Source organism: Lemur catta, chromosome 4 (genome assembly GCF_020740605.2).
Source record: "Lemur catta isolate mLemCat1 chromosome 4, mLemCat1.pri, whole genome shotgun sequence".
NCBI classification, from domain to species: Eukaryota; Metazoa; Chordata; class Mammalia; order Primates; family Lemuridae; genus Lemur; species Lemur catta.
Window position 1 is genome coordinate 56,432,543 of NC_059131.1, and position 10,427 is coordinate 56,442,969.

The 10,427-nt window shown below is 42.7% G+C and overlaps 1 long non-coding RNA gene across 1 annotated transcript; it reads right to left on the reverse strand.

Moving 5' to 3' along the window:
* Positions 1–4,825: 4,825 nt before the first annotated feature.
* Positions 4,826–10,404, reverse strand: LOC123636455. The gene is made up of 3 exons (XR_006734540.1): positions 9,749–10,404; positions 9,429–9,546; positions 4,826–5,236 (listed from the first exon to the last, which is right to left on the reverse strand). It is a non-coding gene; the product is annotated as an uncharacterized LOC123636455 (long non-coding RNA).
* Positions 10,405–10,427: the final 23 nt, after the last annotated feature.

Below are 10,427 nucleotides of genomic sequence, written 5' to 3' on the forward strand. Positions count from 1 at the left end.
AGAAATCTGCATTTTTTATTTGTCTTAAAACATCTTTATTTCACTTTTATTCTTGAAAGACAGTTTTTGCTAGAAATACTGCTCTAGGTTGTAAGTTATGCTCTCTCAGAGCTTTGAAGATCTATCCCACTGTCTCCCGGCACCCACTGTTGAGAGTTAGTTGTCAATCCACTTGTCATCACTTTCTAACAATCCATCTTTTCTCTCTGGCTACTTTTTTTTTTTTTTTGAGACAGAGTCTTGCTCTGTTGCCCGGGCTAGAGTGCCATGGCTTCAGCCTACCTCACAGCAACCTCAAACTCCTGAGCTTAAGCAATCCTTCTGCCTCAGCCTCCCGAGTCGCTGGGACTACAGGCATGCACCACCATGCCCAGCTAATTTTTTATATATATTTTTTTAGTTGTCCAAATCATTTCTTTCTATTTTTAGTAGAGACAGGGTCTCTCTCTTTCTCAGGCTAGTCTCGAACTCATGACCTCGAGCGATCCTCCCGCCTCTGCCTCCCAGAGTGCTAGGATTACAGGCGTGAGCCACTGCATCCGGCCTCTGGCTACTTTTAAGATCTCATTTCCTTATGTGTTTTGCAATTACATGCCTATATGTAGATTTATTTATCTTGTGGGAATTCAGTGGGCTTTCTCATTCCAAGAATTGGTATCTTAGTCTGTTTTCTGTTGCTTGTAACAGAATACCTGAAACTGGGTAATTTATAAAGAAATGTATTTCTTATGGTTATGGAGTCTGAGAAGTCCAAGGTCAATGGACCACATCTGATTAGAGCCTTCTTTCTGGTGAGGACTCTCTGCAGAGTCTTGTGGTAGCGGAGGGCATCACGTGGCAAGGGGACTGAGACACTAGCTCAGGTCTCTCTTCCTCTTTTTATAAAGCCATGAGTCCCACTCCCTTGATAGCCCATCAACCCATTAATCCATTCATGAGAGCAGAGCCCTCACAACCTACTCACTTCTTAAAGGCCTCACCTCTCAATACTGCCACATTGGAAATTAAGTTTCAGCATGAATTTTGGAAGAACAAACATTCAAACCATAGCGATTGGTTTATCAATTTTGAAAAATTTTTAGCCATTATCTCTTTGAATGAAGACTCTTCCCCATTCCCCTTATTCCCTTTATTCTCTACTTCCAGAGCCTGGGTTAGATACAGGATAACCCTTCACATACAACCCTCCCTCTCTCATAACCTCTTTTTTTTTTTTTTTTTTTTTTTTTGAGACAGAATCTTGCTCTGTCACCCAGGGTAGGGTGCAGTGGCGTCACCATAGCTCACAGCAACCTCAAACTCCTGGGCTCAAGGGATCCTCCTGCCTCAGCCTCCTGAGTAGCTGGGACTACAAGCCTGCGCCTTGGATGCCCGGCTAATTTTTCTATTTTTCATAGAGACAGGGTGCTGCTCTTGCTCAAGCTGGTCTCAAATTCCTGACCTCAAGCGATCCTCCTGCCTCGGCCTCCCAGAGTGCTAGGATTACAGGCATGAGCCACTGCATCTGGCCTCTCATAACCTCTTGATCTACCTTACAGCTTTGCCTCTCTCTGTGCTGCATTTCTTCAGTTCTTCCAATTTCTAGTTCATGAACTCTCTTTTCTGCTATGTCTAATCTTCTAATTTCTTATTAATTGAATTTCTAATTTCAGTGATTATAGTGTTTACTTTTCCAAATCAGCTAGGTCCTTTTTGTTTACACTGAGATATGATTTATATGCTGTAAAATGCATAACTCTTAAGTGTATATCTTGATGCATTTTCCCCTATGTGTACATCCCCGTAAACACAAGGTTAAAACAATTGCAAAGATGTTGAAACAACCCAAGTGCCCATCAATACATGAGTGGATTAATAAAATGTGGTATGTGTATATATATATATATGTATATATATACACACCATGAAGTACTACTCAGCCACAAAAAACAATGGTGATCTAGCACCTCTTGTATTGTCCTGGATACCTCTGGAGCCCATTATGCTAAGTGAAGTATCACAAGAATGGAAAACCAGCACCACATATACTCACCATCAAATTGGTATTAACTGATCAACACCTATGTGCACATATAGTAATAACATTCATCGGGTGTCAGGCAGGTGGGAGTGGGGAGGAGGGGATGGGTATATTTACACCTAATGGATGTGGTGCCCACTGTCTGGGGGATGGACATGCTTGAAGCTCTGACTTAGGCAGGGCAAAGGCAATATATGTAATATGCTGAAATAAAAAAAAAACATAAAATATTTCCAGGACTTCAGAAAGTTCCACTGTGCCACTTTTCCCATCAATAATCCCTCAACAACTATTCTGACTCCTATTAACATAAATTCCTTTTGCCTATTCTGTAGTACCATATAAATGGAACCTTACAGCATGTACTTTTTCCCATCTGGCTTCTTTTACCCAATAATGCATCTGAGGTTTATCCATGTTGTTGTGTGTGTCAATAGCTGATTTTTTTTTACTGCATTTTGTTGTATGAATCTAACAATTTATTCATCCCACTATTTATGGGCATACATATTGTTTCAAGTTTTTGGTGATTAAGAATAAAGTCTTTCTGTGGACATACGTACTCTTTTCTCTTGTGTAGAGAATAGTCAGCCTAGGAATAGAATGGCTGACTTGGTATATGTTTAACATTATTTAAAACTGCAAAATAATTTTCCAGAGGTGTACCATTTTACATTCATATGCTAGGTATTTTTAAGTATCTTTTTAATACCTCTTTTATTTTTAACAAATTAAGCACAATTATTTTATATTCTAATATATAACATAATAGTATATTACAATATAGTCTATATTAATATGATAATTCATATTAATATGTGGTCTTTTTGCTGGTCTGATTCTGCAGTTTGTGGTTTCTGTTAATTCTCGTGGTAGTTGGTTTTCCTGTGTATTCTGTGATTTTTTTATTGTGAGTTTATCTTTCTTGGAACTTTATCTCGGGGAATGACTTGAAGTTTGGCTTTCAAATGTTTTCTTCTACAGAGAAGGAATAAATACATTTGTTTTCTGTTTTCTTCTGCCAGGGGATGCCAAACTTTTAGCCTGGAGTCTTTTAGGGCCTCCTGAAATGTTTGGTCCCAAATTCAAACGAGAGTGGGACTGTAGTTAGGACCTCTTAGGAAAACATGTTTTCTTTTTCCCCCCTCCTACATGGAGCCAAAGCTGCGCCAGGCGCCGGCAGACCTACCACCTCCCTTTGTTGGGTGGAATTTTTTCTTTTTCACTCAGTAAAGATGTCACCTTTCAGGGATCTCTGATCTGATTTCCTGCCTTGGATGAATCCCAAGTTTTGTCCCCATTCCTCTTATTTGTGGCCCTTAAAACCCCAAGCCCTGGGCCACCAGGGAATCAGGATTTGTTCCAACACAAACTCCAGCTTCAAAACTTACTTTCTTGTCTCAATTCAAGCTTTCTATAATCTCTGGGCAACTGGGAATTTTTCCTTACTTTTATGCCAACTCAATCATTATTCTAAAAGATGTTTCTAAGACTGGCAAAAGGTTGATAACTAAAGTTGAGTGGTAAATATATAGAGGTTTGTTTACCTTTCTGTCTACAAAGTATGTTCAAAATTTCACATAATAAATGTTTGCTTTTTTAAAAAAGGAATTCCAGACAGAGATTCATACTGAGATATTTAGGGGCAAAGCATCATGATGGCTGTAATTTACTTTAAAATAGTCAAAGGAAAAAGGATGAAGTAAAATGGAAACATGTTAATAATTGAAAAATCTAGGCATATGTGGGTGTTCATTATACTATTTGTCTACTTTTATGTGTGTTTGGAAATTTTTATAATAAAAAGTCAAAATAAAATGCATTCTTAGATGTTCTGTACTGAGGAGGCTCTCTGGACATCTAGTAGACCACATTATTAGAAAGAAATTTGACATCATATTCAGATGATGACATTCATAAAGAAAGAATGTATAAATGACCCTGGCCAAATTATTTCAGCAACTGATGAAAAGATAAGAAATGTGTGTCCAGAGTAATGCAAAGCTGTTCGGATCCAGATATGAACCAATTAGTGTGAGTGGGCAGTTGGGGAGGAGGGAAGATCAGCAGGTCAGCAGAGCACCAAGTTAGGTAGGAATGGTCCTACTGAAGTGTCTTGACATTGACCTACGCCAAAGAACCATGTTTTCATTGTATCACTCAGATGTCTGCTGGTTGATAGGCCCATTTGTGTAATTGCAAGATCTTACTTACCCTCTTATAGGTCCAGCCCTCTACTTTTAAGGAGGGGAGATTGTCACCCAGCTTCAGCCCTTATCTCACCTGCTCTCTGAGTCCTCCCATTCCAGCCCCTTCTGCTGCCTCATGGCATGTGTGTCCATTCCGGAACTCTCAGGGACTGGTCTTGCCTGGAACCCCACTGGGCCGATCTACCACTACATAATCATCTGATGTGAGTACATTCCCAAAGTCTAGGAATTCCTTCTGAACTGAAAGTATGAGTGGGCATTCAGCAGAATAGCACAGGGTGGGCTTCAGCAATTCAGGTCAAGATGCCCTCTACCAGTGAGGGAGATGAAAATATAGGTCCCCCTGCCCTTTATTTTCCAGTTTTTTTTTTTTTTTGAGAACTATTTGAATCAGAATGCATACATACTCCCAAAAAGGAACCCTAATTTTCAGGGACAGGGCAAACTAGACCCATATGCTGAAAAGAAACATTTCCCTAAGTTAAATTAATCTGCAAAGATAACATCCTGTTATAGACAAGACATTTATATGTTATGCAGAATACTCAAGCTGTGGGATCTCTAATCGATTCCATTTAAGAATTAAGTTGTCGGTTTATCTTTGCAAAAAAATGAAGCATCCACTGAAGTGGTTTATCTTTGCATTTATAAGACACCCATTGAAGTGGTCTTCCCAGAAGAAAGAGATATTTGCTCCAAGTTTACACATATTGTAATACAGAGTCACACTGGAAACTTTCAATTTATAGTCCTTCCCACCCAAGAGTTTAGCCCATTATGGGGCAGGCTCCAAGTTCAAAGCATCTGGGTTTCCTTTCCTGGCAGTCAGTGTCTCTGCAGGAGGAATCTTCTTCCAAGATAAGGCCCAGCATGGGAAGCCCACCCTGAGAGGCAAGAATTCTAATTCTCCTGTGAGAGAGTTTTTTCAAACCTTTTTTTCAAACCTCATGGGGCATGAGCTGACTCTTCTCCATGTTCTATTGTGATGAAAACTTGCATTTTTACACTGTCTCAAAACAAACAGAACCTTGAATTATGTTTCTTAAATTTATATGTTTCAGTCAACAAATCTTTAATGAGCATTTATTATATGCCCAGCAACTGTGCTAAGTGTTGGAAGCATAGCAGTGAACAAAATAAATGTTCTTGTGAAGCTGGCATTCCAAATAATTGACTGCATGCATGGTTGACAATTTTCCACCTCTCAGAAGTTGGACAGCTACATACTCTGGAGCAAAGCTTGGAGAGGAAATTTATAGGACATGCACAGAGAGGGACAGACAGTAAGGAGTTCCTGGTGAGTGCCCTGGCTGGTGGCAGTATTGCCACAGTACAAGCTACCCATAGGTGAACAGAGAATATGAGGCTAGAAAGGTACCACTTGCTCACAGAGGGCCTGGAATGGTGAGCTAAGGAGTTTGAACTTTATTGGAATCAGCAACACAATAGTTAATGCTTACTGAGTGCTTACTATGTGCTAAGAGCTACATATGAATTATCTCATTCTAATTCTCTTACCCACTCTCCAGAGTAGGTATTACTATTATCTCCAGAATGCTGGTGAAAAATTGAGTTACAGAAAGGTAAAGAAACTGCCCTGGGTTCCAGAGTTGTGTGAAAAAATTTTAACAGGGTAGAGTTGTATTGTAGACATCTGGCAGCAGTGTGTAAGATCAATTGTACACAGGAGAGACCACAAGTGGTTACCATAAGAGGATTACCAGGGAAAGGTAGCAGGAGCCCAAATTAGTGGCAGGAGAATGGAAAGAAAAGAAAGGATGTAAAGACTGACTGGATGTGCAGGGCGGTGACTGAGGAAAGGTGATATCATAGATGCCTCTTAGCTGCACAGCCTGGGTGTCCTGCAGAAAGGTACAGCCATCATTAGAAGAGAGAAGCCAGGGAGAGGCACAGATCTGATGGAGAAGATGTTGAGCTCAGTTTGCGGGTGTGGTGAATGTCTACAGGGCCTATAGGACCTCCAAGAAGGCATTTCACAAGCATTTGAAAATTAGTGACTTTGAAAAATTTTTTTTCTCCCTCCCTTGACTTCTCAAAAATTAGTGACTCCATCTGGGGGAACATTACAAATCTGGCATTACAAATCTGTAATGGGTGTGCATGAAAGTACTTGTTGAAGCTATGGGAGGAGATGATAGATAGAGGATAGATAGATGGATAGATGACATAACTGGAAGGAGGGGAGGGCTAAGGACAAGGGCGCTTTAGTGGATGCCCACAGTTAGGAGTAGATAGCAGAGGCCATGAAAGAGTAACTCCCACAGGGGGCAGATCCAGGCAAGGTTCTTGTTCAGAAAATGAAGAGATGAGAGTTTCCAAAAGAAAAGGGAGTTGAAGGTATTCCAATGCTGAAGAGCCCGTGGAAAATTATGACTAAAAAAGACTTAAATTTGGAAACAAGGAGTCCTGATGAACATTTCAGAGGATGAAGAGAAATTCTAAAACTCTGCCTGTGGGAGAATGAATGGATCCATTTCTAGAGGCCAAACAGGTGACATAATTCAAAAGAATTAAAATATTGCATATTTGGAAATTACACTTCTGGAAATTTATATAGAAAAATAGGAACATGCAGTAAGATACTGTTATGGGGCTGCTTGTCAAAATTTTATTCAAAACAGTGAAAATTTATAAAAGCATATAAAAAATATTTAACATAAATAAAAAATATTTAATGAGAGGCAAAGATGCTTTGGTTGTAAAGAAAAAGGTTACAAAACTATGCACTATATGATTTCATTGTTTTAAAAGGGAGGCACATACAGAAAGGATTGGAAGGATATACTGCAAGAATTTCATGATAGTTATTTCTGGGTAGGATTTGATAGTTATAACATCTCTGTTTTCCTTTCCCCCACACCTTTTGGATTATCTGTATTTTCTATGACAACACTGTCCAATAGAAATATAATGTGAGACAATATGTAATTTTAAATGTTCTAGTAGCTACATTTAAAAAGTAAAAATAAACAGGTAAAAATAATTTTAATAATACATTTTATTGAACCCAATATATCCATTACTTTGTGTAATCAATATTAATGATTTTTTTACATTTTTAAAAAACACTAAGCCTAACACTAAATGTGGTGTGTATTTACATTTTAAAAACATCTCAGTTCGGGCCATCCACATTTCAAGTGCCCACATCACATGTGGCTCCTGGCTTCCAAACTGGACACCACAGCTCTATGATATAATAGCTAAGGCTTCTCATGCATCAGGCACTGCTCTAAGTTCATCGGATGGGGCTCATAACTCATTCAATCACACAACAACTCCATGAGGTTGCACTTTCTGTTATATCCATAGCACATGTTGTTCTTGTTATAACACCATAATTAAAGTTTTGGAGCTTTTGCAAGCCATTTTCCTAATGTGATGGGTGTTGGTTGAAGTTTGGTTGCAAAGGCTTGGGTGGAGGGGAAGTGAGAGTGTCAGAGAGAGACTAAAAATCATTCAAGAAGTTTGGTGTTGAAGAAGAAAAATTAACAGACCAAGGGAAACATGAGGACAGAAGACTTTTTGTAGAGAGGGAGCCATGAAGATGAAGGCAGGCTAAAGAGGAAAGAGGGAGATGAGAGATGAAAGAGAGGTGGCTGGGGAGTTGCTGGCCCAAGCTCTCCGCAGGAGTGGGGGCTATGCTGCAGAACACTGCTGGCCTGTGCCAGGGGTGTGAGACACACCACACCTTCCCAGCTGAAGGGAGGGGCCCAGTGAGAGAGACTGATGGGGACACATGCAACCCATCATGCAGGTGAATGCTATGACAGAGTGGTGATAGCAGGGCTTCCCAGGAAAATGAACTGAGTTGTAAGGAATGAAGCTAGCCAGCAGGGAAGTCAAAAGAAGAGAAGTACTTAACTACAAGACTGAGTGAGTGCTTGGATGCAGAGGATGGGAGAGAGTAAGGATCTGAGGATGATTCCCAAGTTTCCCAGATAAGCAAAGGCAGAGACTTTTGCCAAGTACTTCTTTGGAGTCAGGCATTGGTCCTGTGCACCGCATATGTTACCTCATTTAATCCTCACAGAGGTTCCATATAATGCTTGCCATTGCACAGATGTGCAAGCTGAGGCGGGATAATTGGCCCCAGGTCTCACCACTAATAAATGCAAGAGTTAGGATTTGAGCCCAGGTTATTTCAGAGATGGCGGGGGAGAGAGAAAACATTGATGTGGGGTCACAGCCAGATTGGATGGGCCAGAAGGTATCAGCCTAGTAGATATGCAGCTCTTCTGCAGGAGGGAAGATTCTGATTGCAGGAGATGGGAACTCTGAGAACCTGGCAGAGGAGTGGGAAGGAGGGAGTTAAACAGGTGTGGAGTGAAAGGTAAGCAGCCCACAGATGTGTGGAATGTAGGGTACTCCAGTGTGAGGGAGGCATGATCAGTCTCCTGTCTCTGGAAGGGCTCAGCAGTTTGGGTAGGAGGAGAGAAAGGGTAGGGAACATAGGTGGGGGGGCCAACGGGCTTGGGTTACAGTGGGCAGCTGATGGTGAAGAGAGGAGGTATTTGTGTATAAGATCAGCTATAGGGGATGGTGATAGACGGAGACAAATGAGAGTTTGGGAGGGCAGGGGAGATGGCACAGGAAGAGACTGGGGTGTAGGTGGAGGCACTGATGCTGAATACAGAACACAGTGACATGCTTAGAGACCCCATGAGGGTGACAAATTCTCTTAGCCTGCAGCAGGGGAAGTGACAAGAGAAAAGAGGCCCTGAGGGGAGCGGAAATAAGAGGAAACCAGGCAAGGCATAAATAAATGCAGAGCAGGGGAGGGAAGGAAGAAAATTAGGAAATTACAGGAGAGGAAATCGAGAGACAGGGGTGTTGGGAGAGGGAAAGACGGGGGGGAGGATGAAAGCAGAACTCCTATCACCTAGCAGGGGTGGGGACCTGCAGCCTCAAGGCTACACGTAGCCCTCCAGATCCCCAAGTGCGGCCCCTCAACCTAATCCAAACTTCACAGAACAAATCCCTTTAGGGGCTGCATCCAAACTTCACAGAACAAATCCCTTTATTAAAAGGATTTGTTCTGTAAAATTTGGATTCAGTGGAGGGGCCACACTCAGGATCCAGAACCACATGTGGGGCCTCAGGTTCCCCACTGGAGTCGAGCGCCCCATCCCCATCCCTGTAGACTTCCCCCCACAGGGAAGCCGGCTGCTGCATACCTGGTGGAGGCGAGATGAAAGTGGAACCAGGGCCAGGCCAGGACTACTGGGCTGTCCCAGCGCAACCCAGACAGTCACCAAACTCAAGTTATTGATCCTCTGTAGTCTGTTTCTTCATCTGTAAAATGAAGTTAATGACAGAGGGCTGGGTATCAGAGTATTTCAAAAGCACAAGGGAAGGTAGGTGTTACTATTAATAAATATAAAGGTCTATTGATTTAGATATGAGCATGTATACCCACAGCCACAGGCATGAAAGGGGATGGGGCCGGTGCAGAGGCAAGTCTAGGAATGGTAGGGTAGATTCCAGGCTCCTCTACCTGCCCAGCGGAACCAGTTCGCGTTCACTGCCCAGCTTCGCGGTGGGTGTAGGAGGAGGAGGTCTGCGGCTGGACGGGTGCGATTCATTTCCCGGCTATGGGTACAAGGCCCTGGGACTGAGTTCAATTTGCTCTTGGTTCCCATCTTCTTCGTAGCCTCCAGCGTTTGCTCTGTCGCCGCAGAGCGCAGGCCCAGGCAATGTTTATCCAAGTGAACCCGCGTCCTTGCGGGGAACTTTCTCCAACAAAATCCCCTGTTATTTCCTTCAATAAGGAACGAAAATCTCCTCGTTCGGTGCCTCTGCCCAGCTTCGCACCCCCCGCCCCCTTAGTGATGTGGCCTGGTCGGGTCCTTGTCCCCAACTCGGCAGCGCTTCCCCTTTCCAAGACAGGGTGGGGAAAAGGAGAGGGAAGGAAGAAGGGGAGGAAAAGTCGGGAGGAGAGCAGGGAGGCAGGAGAGGGGGAAAACAGAGAGCCTGAGACAGAAACCGGAGAGAGGACGAGATCATCACGGACAGCGGGAAAGATCCGGAGAGCCAGCGCAAGAGACACGGGAGCTCGTCACGGATTCCATAACAATTTCTTCCGAGGGTGTTTCTGGGACGCCTCCGCAGTGCCAGGCCCTGGGTTTCCCAGGACGCGAAGGGCTGCTGGGTGCGGTCGCCTCCCCTCCCCTCCT